At 40.3% G+C, this 19,888-nt stretch overlaps 1 protein-coding gene and 1 non-coding gene across 10 annotated transcripts in view; both read right to left on the minus strand.

The window, feature by feature from the left end:
- SGMS1 (sphingomyelin synthase 1) overlaps positions 1-19,888 on the minus strand; it is a 314,162-nt gene that overhangs the window by 267,343 nt on the left and 26,931 nt on the right. For all 9 annotated transcript variants that reach the window (XM_055092811.2, XM_034930581.3, XM_034930582.3 and 6 more), the window contains exon 2: positions 12,014-12,108. The gene's annotated coding sequence lies outside the window, so the exon portion shown is untranslated. The remainder of the gene's footprint in view (positions 1-12,013; positions 12,109-19,888) is intronic.
- Positions 12,512-12,572, minus strand: LOC112441067 (U7 small nuclear RNA). The gene has a single exon (XR_003029048.1). It is a non-coding gene; the product is annotated as a U7 small nuclear RNA (small nuclear RNA).

Below are 19,888 nucleotides of genomic sequence, written 5' to 3' on the forward strand. Positions count from 1 at the left end.
GAAAGGCTAACAATAGCTTTTTACCTGTTCTCTGATGGTCTGAGCTTGAATGCTTTGTGGAAGCATTTATGAGGGATCAAAACCACAAATACAGCCCCGCTCCCTTTGCGGTATTTATGTCCAGTCTCTTTAGCCTGCGGGAATGCCCTTTGTGGGTGGTCAAGGACAAATGGCATTAAAACCTATTAATTCAGCTTTTCATGTAAGAAGACTTAATGTGTCAGCTGCATTTTAATCTAAGGATTATATGCTTACCCTTGGAAAATTCTTTCAGGAACATCAATAAGGATTTTTTTCTACAATTTTTATTTTTTATCACAAGGCCCAATTATTATTTATAAATTTATTAGTACTTTAACACCTGAAATAAAAGCTCTTAGCTAAGAAAAAGAGGCAGCTGCTGCACAGTTAACAAGAAAGCCAAGATCTCTGCTGAGACCATCTAAATATATACCACGCTTTAAAAAATAATAGAACACCAAGCTAATGCTCACCACTGCAGGTATGTGTCTGAACAAATACCAATGCTGCAAATTCTGACCTGGATTTTTTTTTTAAGACTTCTATATTGATTTCCAGTTAAAGACAGTGGATGAACACACATATTCAGCTTCTCTCCCTCCTAAAACCCCAACACCACAAAATTATTTCTTTTTAAATGCATAAATCTACAAGGACAAAGATAATAGGACAAAGATTAAAATGTTAAGCTTTTTAAAGCTGGAAATCTGATAGATGACAGCAACTAAATTAGGCCCAAAGCAGCCAAATCTTCCAGTTTGTAAAGCCCCATTCTTAATCATGAATGGACATTCAAAGATCATAAAGAAAATATCTAACATGAAAGACAGAAACAGAGGAAAAAAGCAACTTGAAGGAAATAAAAATTATGCAAAAAAAGCTTAAAAAATTATCATTAACCTCCTCAGAGAACTAAAGGAAAATGCTGTCATGAAATAGTAGGATTCTATACAATAAAAGCAATCAGAGAATTAAAAAACTGTCAAAAAATTTTAAAAAACATTATAACAAACATGAAAAATTGAATAGAAGGGTTAGAAGGTAAACATAGGAAATATCCTAAGAATACAGCTAAAAAGCAGATGCGGAAAGCGGAAGAAAAGGTAAGGCTGTCATAAGACAGTAAGTCAATATCTAACAGAATTCCAGAAAGAAAGAACAGAGAGAACAGAGAAAACAGAGGGGGGAATTCAACAATGATACACTTCAAGAAAATTTCTAAAAATGAAGGATGCAAGTTTCCAAGAAATGAAAATAGACCCCACCAAGGAATATTATGAAATTTCAGAACACTGAAAATAAAGAAAAGAATGAAAAACCCGAGAGAAAAAAGTAAGAAAAATGAAGTCACCTACAAAGGACTGGGAGACAGTCTTAGCCTTCTCACAATCAACACTAGATACTAAAAGATAATGAGCAATGCCTTCACCATTCTGAAGCTCAGTGATTTCTAATCTAGAATTCTATCCCCAGCCACACTGTAAATTAAACGTGAATGTGACAGTCTCAGATATATAACAACTCAAAAGTCTTACCTCCCATATGAAATTTTCTAGGACACTTCCAGAAAATGTGCTCCTCCCAAATACGGGAGTAAACCAAGAAAGAAGAGAATATGCAATGAGGGAAACTGGGAATCCAATACATAGGCAAGATATAAGAAATGCCCAGAAGGGTGTTAAAGAGAGGATCCCAAGATGTGGTACACAGCAGGCCTAGAGAGCAAGTAGTCTGGACTGGAGCAAAGCGTAAGACTCCAGGTAAGATTTCTCCGAGATGTAATTGATAAGATAGCTGATATGGCTTAAAATATTAAGAGGAAATTCACATAGAAGACTGTTTATGGTTAAAGTAGTGGTAAGTGCATAGAAAAACTTTAAAAGACACAATTACTAAATCCAAGGAAAACACAATTTGTGTGTGTGCAGAAAATTTAAAGTAATCAAACTATACTATATTACCCAGCACTTTTGTGAATCCTGTTTACACACTGTAAACACCAAATAAGAAATGGGGGAGGAGGAAGAGAAACAAGCATAACAGGCATAACAGGAACTTAAGTCCACAAGAGGCCTTGTGGAACTATGGAATCCTTTAAAAAATCAAAGGTGTATGACTGCAATAAAAACAAAACCTACAATTTAAAAAGAGACGATGATCACAATCTATACCTAATATTTCTTTATTATACCATCTGACAACTTACAAATTACTTTCACAAGTGTCTAATGATTTAACATTTACCACAGCAAGTTAGGGAGCACCCCCCAAACCCCTCAACCCTCACTTATAGAGACAAGGGAATCACCTCGGGGAAATTAAGTAACTTGATCAAAGTGACAGAACATCAAGGCGGCAGACACAGGACTAGAAAGAGCGGGGCATGCACAGGAGTGTGGGATTTATAATATGGTTGATATTAATGACGTGAGTGGGCAACTATAGGGAGAGAGCCAAATTGAGTTTTGGAGTTCAGTGGCTCTCACACTTGAGCATGCCTAAGAATCACTTGGAGTTCCACCTAGACAAAGTATGCGAAGTAGTCAAGTTCATGAAAACAAAAAGTAGAATGGTTCCTACCAGGGGTTACAGGAGGGAGAGAAGGGGAGTTGTTTAATGGGTTTTCATGGGTATGAAGTTTCAGATTTGCAAGGTGAAAAAGTTCTGGAGATCTGTTGCACAACAATGTGAACGTGCTTAACACGAGTCAACCATACACTTAAAAACAGTAAAGAAGGCAAATTTTATGTTGTGTGTTTTTACTACAATATGTTTTATAAAAAAGAATCACCTGGAAGACTTGTTAAAACACTGATCACCACACCCCACCCCCAGAGTTTCAATTCAGTAGGTCTGGGTGAGGCCTGAGAATTTCCTCTTCTAACAAGTTACCTGATACTGCCATCCCAGGGACCAAATTTTAAGAGCTATTGCTCTAGTTCAAAAATATTCTCAGTTCTGAATGCACAGCAACCTCCAATGAGACCCCAGACCAAGTAAATAAGTATGTAAGGAGTGGGGAGTTATGGAACTGCACATTCAGTGCTTTTAAAATCCCTCAGGGTGATTCTAATGTGCAGCCAGTGGTAGAGACCCTGGACTGGACACTGGCCACACCAGTCGGCAGTACAGCGTCTGTGATGCTAAGAGCAGACTTGTGCCACTCAGCCATATCCTGAGGCTGCAGGTTATGCCTCAATTTCCTCATCTAGAGAATAATGATCACAGAGTTGTGGAGAATTTGAAGTAGGATAACCAACAAAATAACTCAGAGTGGTGCCCGTCACATAATGAATAATAATGTTGTTGCTTTTGTTGCTGACATTACAGGAAATAAGGTTGACCTTGTTTTCTCAGATGTAAAATGGGGTCAGGTTAAAGGCAACGAAGGAACTATTAATATTCAATCCCTGACTATGCAGCAAGGCAAAAGACTCCTAAGGAGCTAAGAACAAAATAAATGGGATTACATCTAAGAACCTATTATAATTCCCACAAATATTTGGCAAACTTAGGGTCATTTTTCTAGAATAAGTAGCTAATCCCTTTACTCTCTGAATAGGTGTTGTTCTTTGGAATATAAACACCATTGTAAAGCCAGGTGTGGGGATCAATACTCAGACACCACATCCTCCATCTAAAGAAACAACAAAAACAATGTGATGTGTCCAGACAGAAGTAATGCAGGACTCACAGGTGAAGTTCTTGAAGACATCTACATGGTAAACAATTTCTTGTCAAAAGAAATTGAGAAAAAGACAAAGCCATGATCCATTTATGAAATATCTGAGACTCCCACATCCTAGGCACAGTGGCCGTCTGCAAGGAAACAGCAACCGCAGGGCAGAGCCTGTCCTGCAGTGAAGAAGCGGCTCTGGCCCTCCAGCAAGCTTTGTGAATGCTGAATGGCAAGCACCATTTTTCCTCAAAAGCACTGCAGAGAGCACCAAAATTGTGTTTTCTGCTAAGTTTTTCCTTGCTTTCATAGCTGCATAGCTTGGGAGCGTATCAGAGATTACTTACAAATACTTTAAGCTTCCAATGTCCTGAGTCCACAGTAAATAATACAAAGAAATCACTATTGTCCTCAGAGAGCAACAAGACCCTCCCTAGATGTCTGGGCCATACCAACATCTGAGTCTCGAGAAAAAATCTCCTTCATTAAGTCATTTGGATAATTTCCCCACAAAACATTCTCAACAACTGTGGGAAAATATTCCTAATGAGGAAAATGGCATCTATTTGCAGACAGAACTGGCTGGCGGTCGTGAGAGCAGCACTCTGCAGTGGTCCAAACCTCTCAGAGTCAGCAATTCTGTCCTCACACCACATTGAAGAGTTCAAGTCACCTCCTGACCATAAAAAGCTTTGTCTCCTCTGAAACTCAGAATACTGGATCTGATTAAACCATCAGCAAACATTTCCCAAGCAAGTGCCCACCCTGGATATGGCTGATTGTCCCAAGCATGTGCCCGGCAGGATGGAAAAATTTCTTCTTAGGAATGTTCCCTTAAATGTTTCTGGGGGCACCGTTCATGTGGGAAGCTAAAGACCAACGTTCAAGTGGAATATACAGAAACACTGCCTTTCTTGTACCACACAGGTACTTTAATCCAGGCCTACTTTCTAGTGCTTTTTCCCTCTCTGCTTCCTTGATTTATTACTAACCCAAATGCCCCACAATCATAACACAGAGGCAAGTGTGGGGACAGGGAAGAAGTCAGGTCCAAACCAGTGTTGACCCTTACAGGTCATGTGAGTCTGAACTTCCTTATCTGTCAAATGAAGAGGACACTTGCTCCCCTGCCAGCAGGACAGCTTTAAAGGTTGACAGTAATAACCAGGGATAGAGAGGCTAGCGTGCATGAGGCACTATTCTAAGTGCCCTGCAAATGTCCATTAATTCGATCCTTCTCAGAACTCTTTTAGGTAAATACCTTTATCCCCATTGCACATTTGAGAAAACTGAGATACAAAGAGGTTAAGTAATTGGTCAAAAGCTCATGCAAGCTAATAACTGAACCTAGTCTAGCCCCAGAATCCATGTTTTTAATCACTTCTTTATCCTGCCTCCCCAATATCTCCTAAAGGTCAAACAAGAATACATCTGAAAATGCTTTTCAAACCATTAAAAGATACATTAATAATAATCATTATAATAATTAGTGTACCTCCCAGCACCCCCAATCCTCTTGGTAACTGCCCTGATTCACCTCTGGAGGGAACCATTCCCAGCTATCATCAGTTCATGCTTCACCTTCTGCAGAAGATGTGCTGACCTCAGGCCCTGGAGTGAAGCACATGATCTGGCTATCCAATCGGAATAGGCCAATATACCTGGCCACAGCCACTGGTCTGGCATGAGGCACATGACTCATCATGACCAGGAAGTTTGTTTGTAACTAAGCAAACCTGAAGCTGCTAGAAGTCTCCATTCAGAGCCCAAAAACATGTAGCCAAGATGAATCCTCATGACATCATTTTGATCCTTAGTCTAGCCCCTCCTGAAGGCAGATCCAGTCCTTAGATTTGCAATTACTTAAGGCCATAGACTTTTTCACTTGAGATAGTTTGAAATGAGTTTTCTGTCACTTGCAACCAAGGCACTCTGTTCTATCAACTAAATTTACCTATACTTTCAGTACTTTCCCCTCTCTAAAAATAAAACTTGAAGACTATTCAAGTGAATTTTAATTGGCTAGTCTTGACAAAGCAACACTTCTGAGGCTGGACTTCCTGACAAGATAACTCCACATTATGTAGAACAGACTTCATTTTTCCAATGCCACAGAACAAGGAATTTGGCCTATCAAAAAATTTGTTTCAGAAAATTTCATTTTTAATTAAAAGAACTAAGCCTACAGTTTCCAACTTTGTAAGAAAACAACTACGATATTTATTTTCTCAGCCTTCTCAATTCTTGTTTTTCCTCTAAACAACTATCCATACAGAATCACTAAAAAGAATATGACTGAATTCTTTAAAACATTTTAAACACAAAAAGTAGAAGACATGAATGGCTATAGATCATTTCTTCCTCCTAAAGAAGATTGGCTGGGCGCAGTGGCTCACACCTGTAATCCCAGCACTTTGGGAGGCCAATGGGGGAGGATCACGAGGTCAGGAGTTCAAGACCAGCCTGGCCAACATAGTGAAACCCTGTCTCTACTAAAAATACAAAAAATTAGCCAGGCATGGTGGCGGGTGCCTGTAATTCCAGCTACTCGGGAGGCTGAAGCAGGAGAATCACTTGAACCCGGGAGGCAAAGGTTGTAGTGAGCAGAGATCGTGCCACTGCACTCCAGCCTGGGTGACAGTGCGAGACTCCATCTCAAAAAAAAAAAAAAAAAGATCAATTACACCTTAACTTTATTAATTCTGGCAACAAAACAAACCAGTTTGGAGTTTTCATCACATTCATTAAGCTATTTATTGTACCAGTTCACATTCCTTCCCTGTGGTTTCTTCAGAAGCCTAAGATTTCAGAGGAAAGCACTATGGGTCACCCAGATCACTGCCTCAAAAGGTGACAAATAGCATCCCATTTGATGTCTGATGGCTCCCAAATCCATGTGTAAGTATGACCAGGGCTTCCTGCATTTTCACATCTTTGAATTACTGCACGTAGCTAAATAACTGCAACTATAACATCCAAACAAATTCCCACTTCCTGAAAGACCTCTCAGGCTGAAAGAAGGCAATGATGCAGACATCGTGGCTGAAGATGGTTCACTGATATGGTTTGACTTGCTTCCTTTACATTGGTCTGAGGACAGTGTAGGGGTGGTGAATGGGCAGTCACTCACAGCCCCAGTGTCCACCCATAATATATATACAAGCACATATGAAAATGCTACACAGGTGTAAAAGATGTTAAAAACAAGTTTCAAATTCCTTAATGTAAAAAAATACTTCTATATTTTCTATTAAGAAGAAACAAACTTTTATGACGTTGATAAGCAAATACATAAGCACACAAACAGAGATAGATTAATTTGTTATGCTGCATTCCAAACTTTATTATCCAAACTCTATCATCTTGGTTGGCTGTTGTTTCTATTGAGGTTTATTATTAAAGTAGCACAAGACTGACCATATGCTTGGCTTGCTTTAGTAAGCACTTCAAAACTCATCAGCCCTTCTCCAGACATGGCTACCTTCAAACAGTCTGGCATTACCACATGTAAACAATTAGGACATTTAAAACTACAGTAATTGTGCAAACATCACATTACATACTCCTCATTACGGAAGCAAAAAATCAAATTATGTAGGGTAAGTGTTTATCAAGTTTATAAAATTAATAAAGATAGCTGACATAATAGTTTTAAATTGAGGATTTTTAGTTCCACTTCCATATTATACTTTTTATTCTAAAAGCAGCTATGCTGAGAATAAGCCCCATGTGGTTGGTGCACACGGAAATGCGCTACCTGCATAACTAGAAGAGCTGACAGGGGATGCCCCTACACCACGATGTCATATTTTTGATTTATAGAAAGCACAATCATGGAATGGAATTTCAAATTCATAGGAGACTCTTTTAACTACACTTGATCTTAGCCGAAAGGCCAAGAAGTGATAGAGGAGCCTTTTTTAAACTCCTCAAGACCAAGAACCATATCTGATTTTCACCATTTTATGCCTGAAATACAATAGACACTCTGTAAATACATGTTGGATGAATACATGAATGAGAACATTAACACTAAATTTAATGGGCTCAGATTACTACATGACTACAGAGGTTATGATTACTATGTCCTTGCTTTTATGAAGTAAAGCAGGAGCTGGCAAACTTTTTTGTAAAGGGCTAGATGGTAAATATTTTAGGCTTTGTAGGCCATATGGTCACTGTTGCAACTACTCAACCCTGGTCTCTTTTGCAACTACTCAACTCTGCAGTTATAGCAAAATATGTAAACAAATGAGCATGACTTTTTGAATAAAACTTTATTTATAAAAACAGAATTTTTCCATAAAAACACCCAAATCCTCTGAGGAACACTTTCTTATTATATAATGATGACTCTACTCTCTAAAGTTTGGAAAATGGTGGACTTGCTAAATTGAGCTGGACAGAGTTCGTTGGGTTGGTATTTGGGCAGAGGATATACACTCGCTCTCCACCATGCCCATCAATCCTTATGAGCAACCCCATTCATTTCAGTCACATTACCAGCCTGGCCCATGTAAGCCTCTGAATTTACATCCCTGAACTCTACAGAACAACTGGCTTCCAGGGATGTGGCCCACTGCCATACCTGTGAATTGATAACTATACTACAGGCTCCTCAAGGGCAAGCCCAAACGTTCAACTCTTTGCCCCTCACCTAACACTTAATATCAACACCTAATGAACTTTAAATATTCATCAATTGCCTGTTGTTTGACATGTTCTGCACAGTCTCCTTGGAGGGGCTGTAGAGAAAGTAATAATGGCAGAGAAGAGGACGTAGAAAACATGTGCCAGTAGGGAACGACGTGAGAAGGGACATGGTGAGTCACAGGAAGAGCAGCAGGAATCAGCACAGGACTGATGAAACCACACCCAATTCTCCCGAGTGTGTCTCAATCTTCTCGCTGCTCTCTGGATTCCTCCCCCATATCACAGCAGAAGCTGAGCACAACCTGGTACTACTTCCACTATAACCATGATGAGGAGAAAACCTTGTTTAATTCCCATTTCCTCTGGAGGGTGCCCCAGATGGGTAAACCCAAGCAATTACCCACATCTAGTAAAATAAATAAATTGTTATGTTCTCCCACAATGGAATGCTCTAAAGAAATGAAAATGAGCAATCAATAACTAAACTATATGCAATAATATGCAGGAATCTAATATGTTGTTGAATGAGAGAAGCCAGATACAAAAGAGTACAATCTGCATTATATATTACACACACACACAAATAAAAGACAAATGCAAAACTAATTTATGCTCCTAGAAGTCAAGAGAGTAGTCATCCATGGAGCAAAGGTACAGTTGACCCTTGAACAACACTGGTTTGAACTGTAAGGGGCCACTTAAAGGCAGATTTTTTTCAATAAACACATTGGAAAATTTTTTGGAGATTTGCAACACTTTGAAAAAGCTCACAGATAAACCAAATAGCCTACAAATAGCAGAAAAAAAATTAAGGAAATATGAGGTATGCTGTGAATGCATAAAATATATGTCATTGGCCGGGCGCGGCAGCTCACGCCTGTAATTCCACCACTTTGGGAGGCCAAGGCAGGTGGATCACGAGGTCAGGAGTTCGAGACCAGCCTGGCCAATATGGTGAAACCCTGTCTCTACTAAAAATACAAAAATTAGCCTGGCATGGTGGCACGCACCTGTAATCCCAGCTGCTCAGGAGGAAGAATTGCTTGAACCCGGGAGGCAGAGGTTGCAGTGAGCCGAGATTGTGCCACTGCACTCCAGTCTGGGCAACAGAGCAAGACTGCATCTCAAAATATATATGTATGTGTGTGTGTGTGTGTGTGTGTGTGTCTGTGTGTGTGTGTGTGTGTGTGTGTCATTATGTAGTAAGTCAGTAAGGCTTCCAGTTAACAGTAGGCTATTACTAGTTACATTTTCAGGGAGACAAAATTATACTTGGATTTTCAACTGCACCCCTAATCCCCAAATTATTTAAGAGTCAACTGTAGTGTCTAAAAGGAAGCATGAGATTGTGTTAGTCATGCTCTATTTCTTAATCTGGGTGCTGGTTACATGGATGTGTTCAATCTGTGAAGTTATATTGAGCTATACACTTATAATATGTCTATTTTCCATATGTATCTTCTACTTCAGTAGAAAGTTTTTTAAAATCACCATATCTCAGCAGTCTAGGACTAGACAGGACCCCATATGTCTTCCCTTCATTCATGCTTCAAAGCCCCCTTTGCCTCACGTAGAGTCCCACTCACTCCTCCTCATCTTTTCAAAGCATAACCATACAGAGGCCAAAGAATAAAAAGCAAAACTCGATCATTCTGAGCTACCCGTGATTCCAGACACAACTCCTTCTGAATGCCGGTATCTTTTGAAGAACCTTTACTGCTATCACTGACCTTTTGTTCTAAATCAGAAATGAGAGTATAAGAAGCCACTGCTGCCCTAAATGGCTCATTTAAATAGACTTTCTTTAAAATATGCTCTAAATAGGCAACCTTATAGACACAAATGTCTGTAAAACAATGCTTAGATACACAGGGACGACTTGAGGAAGATACCGTAAATAAATAGTAACTGAGATTGGAAAGCAGAACAGTCGACAGCCATCTTGCAAGAACCACAGATAACTGATGGTGTAATTGGCTATAATGTGTAAAGATCTACAACTGTAATCATAGCTGAACATGTCTTTGAGATTTTAAGTAAAGTTTCAATGTAGGTAGTCAAATTATGAGGCTGGGAATCATTTTTAATCTCTCTAATGCTGATTTTAATACATTAACCTATATAACATCAACTTCACAGTACCAGTCATATTCTTTCCACATTCTCCTACAAGTTTAGGTTTAAAAAATCAGCTAAGACCTTTGATCACATCAGAGCACAGAGACTGATCTAATTTTTTTTTTTTTTTTTTTTTTTTGAGACAGGGTCCCACTCTGTCACCTAGACTGGAGTGCAGAGGTGTGATCTCGGCTCACCGCAACCTCTGCCTCCCAGGCTCAAGTGATTCTCCTGCCTCAGCCTCCCGAGTAGCTGGGATTACTGGCACATGCCACTACCGCTCAGCTAACTTTTGTATTTTTAGTAGAGACAGGGTTTCACTATGTTGGCCAGGCAGGTCTTAAACTCCTGACTTCAAATGATCCACCTGCCTCGGCCTCCCAAAGTGCTGGGATTACAGGCATGAGCCACCAGGCCCAGCCCTGGTCTATTTGTGAATCTTGATCAGGGAGAAGGTGAGGCTGGTGATCAGATCCACTGACCTAACCATGAAACATCAGCCATGGTGGGGATGGGTAGATTACATGAAGAAAGCACAGTAATTTCTCTCTTGGGGTATATGTACAGTACAAGTTCCATGCCTTTATATTCAGATTTTTCTCATATCAAATTCATATTACTTATCTGTTCATTAAAGAAATCACTCTTTCTCTCTCCGTGTGTGTGAGAGAGATAGACTGGGACTCACTGTCGCCCAGCCTGGAGTACAGTGGCATCATCATAGCTTACTACACCCTCCAACTCCTGGGCTCAAGCGATCCTCCCACCTCAACCTCCCAAGTAGCTAGGACTACAGGCACGTGCCACCATGACTGGCTAAATTTTTAATTTTTTGTAGACAAGGTCTTGCTATTAAAAATGGTTTTGGGTTTTGTTTTTTGAGACAGGGTCTTGTCTGTCACCCAGGCTGCAGTGCAGTAGCTCCATCACGGCTCACTACAGCCTCGACTTTGTGGGCTCAAGCGATCCTCCCATCTCAGCCTGCTGAATAGCTGGGACCACAGGTGTGCACCACCACACCCAGCTAATTTTTTTTGTATTTTTTCTAGAGATGGGTCTCACCTTGTTGCCTAGGCTGATTTTGAAATCCTGGGCTCAAGCGATCCATTCCCCTCAGCCTCCCAAAGTGCCGGGATTACAGGTGTGAGCCAGCACGCCTGGCCTAAAAATGTTTTTAATCTGACTTTATTTCTATCAACAATGAAGGGAGCATAACTCAGTTACACACTTCAGTACAAAACTATAAATTTAATTAAATGGTCCTGTGTCACGTAGTTCTAAAATGTCTTTCAGGGAAGAATGTCCTTATTTGTAAGAGCTGCATCCCAAGAATTTAGGAAAAAATGTCATAATATCTGCAACTTCTACATGTTTCAGCTAAAAAAATGTACAAACCTATACACACACCAAAAAATGTGGCAAAATGCTAATAACTGTTAAAGCTAAGTTGTAGATAGGCAGGAACTCATTGCACGTTCTCTTAACTCTCTTCAGTATGGTTGAAAATGTTTTACAATAAAAAGCTGCATAGAAATATTTACTTACCTTCCAAATGATGGCTGTCTTCTTTCTCCTGATCAAAAATGAATGACTAAATATGCCCACGGGCCCATTCAGGGATCGTACATGCTGTCGTCACGCTGCAAGAATAAGCAAAGCAACATGCGTGTTATCACCAAGAATTTTTACTCTTAATACTATTTCAGTTGAGAACGTGTTCTTAATATATCATAAGCCTCTAAATTTAAATACTGCTACAACTTTTTAATAGGGGAAAAAGTAAAAAAAGAAAAAATAATCCCATCACATATTGAATGTGGGGAACAACTATCAGCCCCATCCACTCTAGGAAATTTTGGAATAAAGGAATTCCTCTGTAAGTTTCTTTTTTTTTCCTCCAACTTTATTGAAGTATGATTGACAAATAAAAATTACATATATTTAAAGTGTACAAGGTGATGGTTTTATATATGTATACATTGTGAAATGATTGCCACAAACTACTTAACATATCTATCACCTCATACAATTCCCTCTTTTTTGAGGAGTTTTCTGGTAAAAACAAGAAAACTTGCTAGATAAATTCTAAAAGAGCCTTACAGTGTAGTTACCATTTGTGTGTGTGTGGTGAGAACACATAAGGTCTACTGTCTTAGCAAATTCAAATATACATTATTATTCCCTATAGTCACCATGCATTAGGTCTTCATCTTATAGCTGAAGGTTTGCCTCAGTTCCTGTCGAATCACAGCAATTTCAGGGCAGTGATGTAGCCCAAACATCCACTCTAACAAAAACCGGAGCTTCAATGACTTGAGCTTTACTCTGACCTTGGATTTCTGAGACCACACTTAGAAGGCATCCACGTACCCACCTAGAACCACACAGGAATTGCTGAACCTCCTCAAATCCTTTCCAGCAAAGGTATTCAGATCCAATCTACAGTACACTCAACTACAATACACACAAGTTTGCGGCAAAGTGGTATCGTGGCCTGAAAGTCATACTCCTGTTGCCATGACGATACCTTCTGTTTTGGCATTACCATTTGATCACATTTGATCACAGCCCTGTGAGGTAAGCAGGGTTTATGGATCCCATTTTCCAGAGAAGGCAGCTAAGCGTCAGAGATGATATCTGACAAGGATATTCAACTAGAAAGCACCAGAGATTAAACTCCTATTTGTCTTCTGACCCCAAGCCCCGGGCTTGTCTCACTATACAGATCACCTCCACCCTCCTGCTCCCGAACATGATGCCTTCCTTAAAACCAACCCCACAGCCAAATGGCCAAACAACACATCACACCAGGGAGGCAGCCGGGCACTGCAGTGTGCTCCCTGAAAGCATATATTCACAATCTTTCTTAATAGCACCATTAATACTATAATCATTATTACCAATTACTATAATTACTATTAGTAATTATACTTCTCTTGTAGACACAATAACCCTTAATGTATTTTTGTCATTTATATACATATATGCACTTTATTTTTTTCCTTCTTCCTCAAAAGAGCACACCGTTCACTAACAGAAGGAAAACAAGCATCACACTGCATCGCTGGCGATTTTTAACCTCGCCATAATGAAAGGCAGTTATATTTGCTGTTGAGGATTTTCCTTTCATTTTTATAAAACGCAAAATACACTAGAATATAATGCCACAGACACAGCTCCGCAAATAAAGATGGAAGCAGCATCAAAACTACAGTTGGGGAGAACGTGACATCTCTGCATGATGGCCCTACTTGGCGCTTCATCTGCTAATCACCAGAATTCTGTAGACACAGAGAGTTAGCAGTATCAGTGACTAACACGCGAAGTACTGGTGTACAAAAGCCTAAAGAAAGCCAGTCTGGAACCCCGTGCACCTGGCTTTCAGGCCTATCTCCTCCACTTTTTAGCTTCATTAAAAATGGAGAGAACCTCTTCCGGCTGCTTCCTCACCTGAGGGCTGCAATACCTGCTCACAAGGATGTTGGGATCCACAAAGGGGAGATGGTGCGACTCACTGCCTCACAACCCAGAACACTTAGACCCTCAGGAATACTCACTAAGAAGTTATGCCAAGAGCTAAACAAAGCTAAAGAAAAATAAACATGACATAGCTTCCAGAAACATCAATGTTACTCAAAGATTTTGGTGAGGGAAGGTTAAGCAAATGAATCAATAATTTAAAAGTTGTTAATATTAAAACAAGTATAAATTATGGATTAGAATGTAATCGTTGCATAGATTTTTAAGCTAAGGCCCCTGTCCTTGCTTGCCTAGGTCATTTTTGGCCATGCTCTTAGATGTGGGGGTGAGTAGCAAGGGGTGGACCCTTCTCTCCTTTTTCATTAAAGATGGTCTTGGGAAAAAGTATGGGGCTGAAACAGATTTTAATATCACAATGGCTCTTCATGTGGAGAATTCTCTTCAAAATCAAGAGTCTCAGATTGTTGCCAGATCTAGGTACACGTAGAATGAAGTCCAGGCACGTATCATCCCATCTCCCACCACAGATCCCGGCGCAAGTATTACTGAAGTTCCTTTCCTCATGGCCCTTCCCACCCACTCCCCTGCCTCAGGCACGTTCCTGTCAGGCAAGCTCAGGCCACTCAAATACTCAGCTACATCACTGACATTTCTTTAAACCCATACTAATTGGTAACACATTCAGTATCTATAAAACTTTTCATTTAAATGGATGGCTGCACTATTACTAAAGAAAAATGAGCTCGCCAATTTAGTTTGTCTCTAAAAAAATGTTTACTGTGAAATATACTATATTTAAAAGTGCGTAACTGTGGTAGCCAGCCTCCAAGATGGCCCGTGGTGATATCCGCCTCCCAGTATTCATGCGCTTGTATAGTCCCGTCCCACTTGGAACAGGGCTGGCATGTGGGAACCACTACAATATTGCTGAAATGCTGGCGTGAGACTGCAAAAGTCCAAAGACTCCACCTTCCATCTCTGTTTTCGGAGGAAAGCTGGCTGTTCTGATATGAGGACACGCTCAAGAAGCTCTGCAGAGATACACGTGGGAAAGAACTGAGGCCTCTTGCCAAGAACCAGCAAGGAACTGAGGCCTCCTGGCAACAGCTATGTGAGTGAGCCATCTTGGAACCAGATCCTTCAGTCTCAGTCAAGCCTTCAAATAGATGGCAGCAGCTTCAGTTGACATCTTGACTGCAACCTCATGAGAGACTGCGAGTCAGAACCACCCTGCTTAGCTGCTCCCAAATTCCTGGCCTACTCATGGAATCTAAGTGAGATGACAAATGTGTATTATCGTTTTAAGGTGCTAAGTCTTGAGGTTTGTTATGCAGTGATAACTAACCTATCAACATATATAGGTGTAAAGAATAATAAAATAAACCGCATGTACCTAATACCAGTGTTTAGATTTTTTTTTTTCTTTTTTTGGAAGCCGTGTGTGTGTGTCTTTCCTGATTGCATGTCTCCCAATCATCCTTCACCACCACTTCCACCACCAAGATTCACCACTATCCTGAATTTTGAGTCAATCATTCCTTGGCTCCTCTATATGGTTTTGCCACATATGTGCTATTAATATGTTGTTGTGATTTGCTGATTCTAAGCCTACTATGAATGAAACAATACTGTATGTGCTCTTCTAGACTTGCCTCTTAAGATTTTGAGATTCATCCCTGTTGACTCATGTGGCTTTAGTTCATTCACTTTGTCACCATGATACAGTTCTCATTGTGTGAACGTACCCACAATTTACTGTTCTGTTCTACTGTTGGGGACCCTCTGAGGATTTTGCAATTTTCTGCTACTTTGAATAATGCTGCCATTTACATTCTACTGTGTGTCCTCTGGTACACACAGGCAAGAATTTCTCCAGGGTATATACCTAGGAGAGGAGAGCTGGGCTACGGATTGCACGTGTTCAACTCCTCTAATGCCAAATTGTTTTCCAAAGTGGTTGTGTACAATTGACTCTTTAGCCGCCTTTCCAGTTTCTCTCCAAATAAGAGGCATGCTTGTTTTGCCAATTACCAGGAAAGCTTTCAACCAACAAAAGGGAAAGCTTTTCCTATTTGCAGCATCACTACTACAAATAAATAGTACTCCAAAGCAGTGACCTAGACAGCTGGAACATATTAGTCACACGACATCAGTACAGACTTCAGAATAATGATGCAAACCCAGCCAACACCACACACTGCCCGTGGGTATAAGTCAAATTTGATTTCTAGACATACAGTAAATTCAGAGGCTGTTTTCTTCCTGGTAGATTCACATACTATGGGCCCACCTGACTGGTATCTTCTTGAAGGAGAAAAAGAGTAATTCACATGCAACCCAGCCAAATTCAAGATTAAAACAGGAGAATCAAATAATTTCTGTGAAATAATGGAATATCTATGTGTGTTTTTTTAAACAGGCAGCTGGTTAGGTTTTTAAATATTTTTACCTATAAAATTGTTATTTATTACACTTGATTTTATTTATAGTAATTCTACAAAAAATTCTCAATTATTTTCTCTATAAAAAGCTGTCCTTTATAGGTTTAATCCAGTTTCTTAGATGAAAATAGTAATTTTTACAATTTAATCTGCATTTCTAGGAAAAATGTGATAGCAAATGTTTTTATCAGCATGAAATACAAATAATGAGAAATTATCTCAATTTGAGTAGGAAGGAAAGAAGAAATGTTATCATAAATTTAAAAGAGACTCATATGTCATGGGAAGAAACAATGGCAGTAGATGATCAAAATAAATTCATTTCAACTCAACCTCCTGACAGTTCTCGTCTCTTTAAAATCATTTATCCCGACAAGGTAGAAACTGTTTATTCCCATCTTGTAGATGGAAGAAACTGAGGTACAGGAAGGAATTCAGTTATGCAGTCACACAGCTGATAAGTGGTAGAACAAGGATTTAAACCCAAGCAGTTTACTCCAGAGCCCATATTCTTAACCACCACTCTGGACAGCTTCTTCAGTCCCCCAAGACAAGTCAGAAGGCCCTGCAATGGTGATGATAGTAGCTACCAGTTAATAAGCATCTACAATGTCCTAAGCACTTATTAAGCACTCTACTGCATACTGCATTTTTTTTTTTTTTTTTTTTTGAGATGGAGTCCCGCTCTGTTGCCCAGGCTGGAGTGCAGTAGCACGATCTCGGCTCACTGCCACCTCCACCTCCCAGGTTCAAGCAATTCTCCTGTCACAGCCTCGTGAGTTGCTGGGACTACAGGCGCACACCACCATGCCTGGCTAACTTTTTTGTGGTTTTAGTAGAGGCAGAGTTTCACTGTATTAGTCAGGCTGGTCTCAAACTCCTAACCTTAGGTAATCCACCAGCCTCAGCCTCCCAATGTGCTGGGATACAGGCATAAGCCACCATGCCCAGCCTACTGTGTTACTTCTAATTCTCTCCACATCTCTACCGGGTATGTATTATGCCCATTTTATAGGTGAAGAATCACAGGCTCTGAGAGTTTAAGTAACTTGGCCAAAATCACATAGGCAGTAAAATAAAATGGTGGAGACACCACTTGAACCTATTGTTGACTTCAAAGTTCATGCTGTTTCCACAGTGGGCCTTTTAGACAAAATAAAACCATCTAATTTCAGGGCTTGTGGTAGGCAAGTGTGACCTTAAGGTCCTGGAAACAGTCCCTGTGAAGGAAACAGATGCCATATTGGGGGAAGGTATGCCAGTGTTCCTAGTGACAGTAGCTTTCATGCCCCCATCACAATGAGACTGAGGCAGAGTGGGTGCCGATAAGAGCAGAGGACTCAGTCAGAAGACGACTGGGTTCCACTGGGCAGGGCAACTGGCCTCTCGGGCACAATGTTTTCCTCTGCAAAATGCGGATATCTTTTATTTCAAAGGGTTGCTGTGAGGATTAGAGAGACTAACACCTGGCACACAGCAGGCATCAGATATATGCTTGGCAATGGCAAGATTAAGAGAAAACAAGCCCCAGCAATCTAGCAGGAAATAGCAGGGAGGTAATTTTAAACATATTCTTGCTTCCATATATAAAGCCTCACATAATTCAAGATGGATGATTCAATAATTTTTAAAAGATCTTACTTGTATCACGATTTTTTTTTTTTTTTTTTGAGACAGAGTTTCGCTCTTGTTGCCCAGGCTGAAGTGCAATGGCACGATCTCAGCTCACCGCAACCTGCGCCTCCCTGGTTCAAGCGATTCCCCTGCCTCAGCCTCCCGAATAGCTGAGATTACAGGCATTCACCACAACACCCGGCTAATTTTTTGTATTTTCAGTAGAGACAGGGTTTCGCCATGTTGGCTAAGCTGGTCTTGAATTCCTGACCTCAGGTGATCTGCCCACCTCGGCCTCCCAAAGTGCTGGGCTTACAGGCGTGAGCCACCACGCCCAGCCCAATTTCTTTTTTACTAATATGATAGTTTCCACATTCTGGCCTACTGTAAGCACAATAACCTTGCTAACTAGATCAACCCTTTATGATATCATTTTTTACATAAACATTGGAGCTGGAATGGACTCAAAGTAAAACATTTGGCACATTTAACCTTTCTGTTACTGACTAGAAAAGTGGCCAGGGAGGGAGAGAAACCACCTCAGGTCAGTATGAGGTGTTTGAAGAACACAGAAGCAGCTATTGCTAACATTTACTCAGAATACATCATGAGCCAGATCTCCTGCTCAGCATGTTTCCTGCATTCTCTCTTAAAACCCCTCACTCAACAACCCTGAGAGAACATATCATAATACAGATCCCTATTTAACAGAAAAGGAAATTGATTCATATACTGACTTGCCTAAAGTCAGTGACTGCTAGTCCCACAGGACTAGCAGATGGGTACAACTGGCTCATTGCACATGGTAGGCACTCAGTATGTTTTGAACATGGGGTCTTTATTTTCTCCACTACAAAAATAAAAAGCACTACTAATTCCACAAAGATTTTAAGGATAAAATGACATTAGGTACACAAAGTCCCTGGCTCAGTGCTTTGACCGTGGCATATGCTGCTGTAGGTGAGCAACAATGCTCATATAAAAAGGCATAATAACCACCTGGAACAGGGTTATGATAATGACAATGAGCATAACACATATCGTAATGGGCACAAGATGTATGAATGTCAAACAAACACATGAAAAGATGTTCAATATCATTAATCATTAGGGAAATGCAAATCAAAATCATCATGAAATACCATTACACACCTATTAGAATAGCTGAACTGCATAAACTGAAAATATTAAATGCCAGCAAAAATACAGGTCAACTAGGACTTTCATATTCTGCTGCTGGGAATGCAATGGGTGAATACGTATGCAAACCATGGCACATCCATACAACAGAATACTAGTTAGTAATAAAAAGGAACAAACCTTTGATACACACAATGTGGATGGATGTCAAATGCATTATGCTAAGTGAAAGCTAGTCTCAAAAAGTCTGTATAATCCCACTTACATAATAGTCTTACAAAGAAAAAATTATAAAGGCAGAGAACAGATCAGTATTGCCAGGAGTTCGGGAGGAAAGAGGATTTAAACTACAAAAAGGCAGCACCAGAGAATTTGAAGGGTGAGGAAATTGTTCCGTATGCTGTTTGTAGTGGTGGTTGCGTGAATTAATGTCTGTGTTAAAATTCACAGAACTGGCCGGGCGTGGTGGCTCACATCTGTAATCCCAGCACTTTGGGAGGCCGAGGCAGGTGGATCACCTGAGGTTGGGAGTTCGAGACCAGCCTGACCAACCTGGAGAAACCCTGTGTCTATTAAAAATACAAAATTAGCCAGGCTTGGTGGTGAATGCCTGTAATCCCAGCTACTCAGGAGGCTGAGGCAGGAGAATTGCTTGAACCCAGGAAGCGGAGGTTGCAGTGAGCCGAGATAGCACCACTGCACTCCAGCCTGGGCAACAAGAGTGAAACTCCATCTCAAAAAAAAA

This window comes from Pan paniscus, chromosome 8 (assembly GCF_029289425.2).
Source record: "Pan paniscus chromosome 8, NHGRI_mPanPan1-v2.0_pri, whole genome shotgun sequence".
NCBI classification, from domain to species: domain Eukaryota; kingdom Metazoa; phylum Chordata; class Mammalia; order Primates; family Hominidae; genus Pan; species Pan paniscus.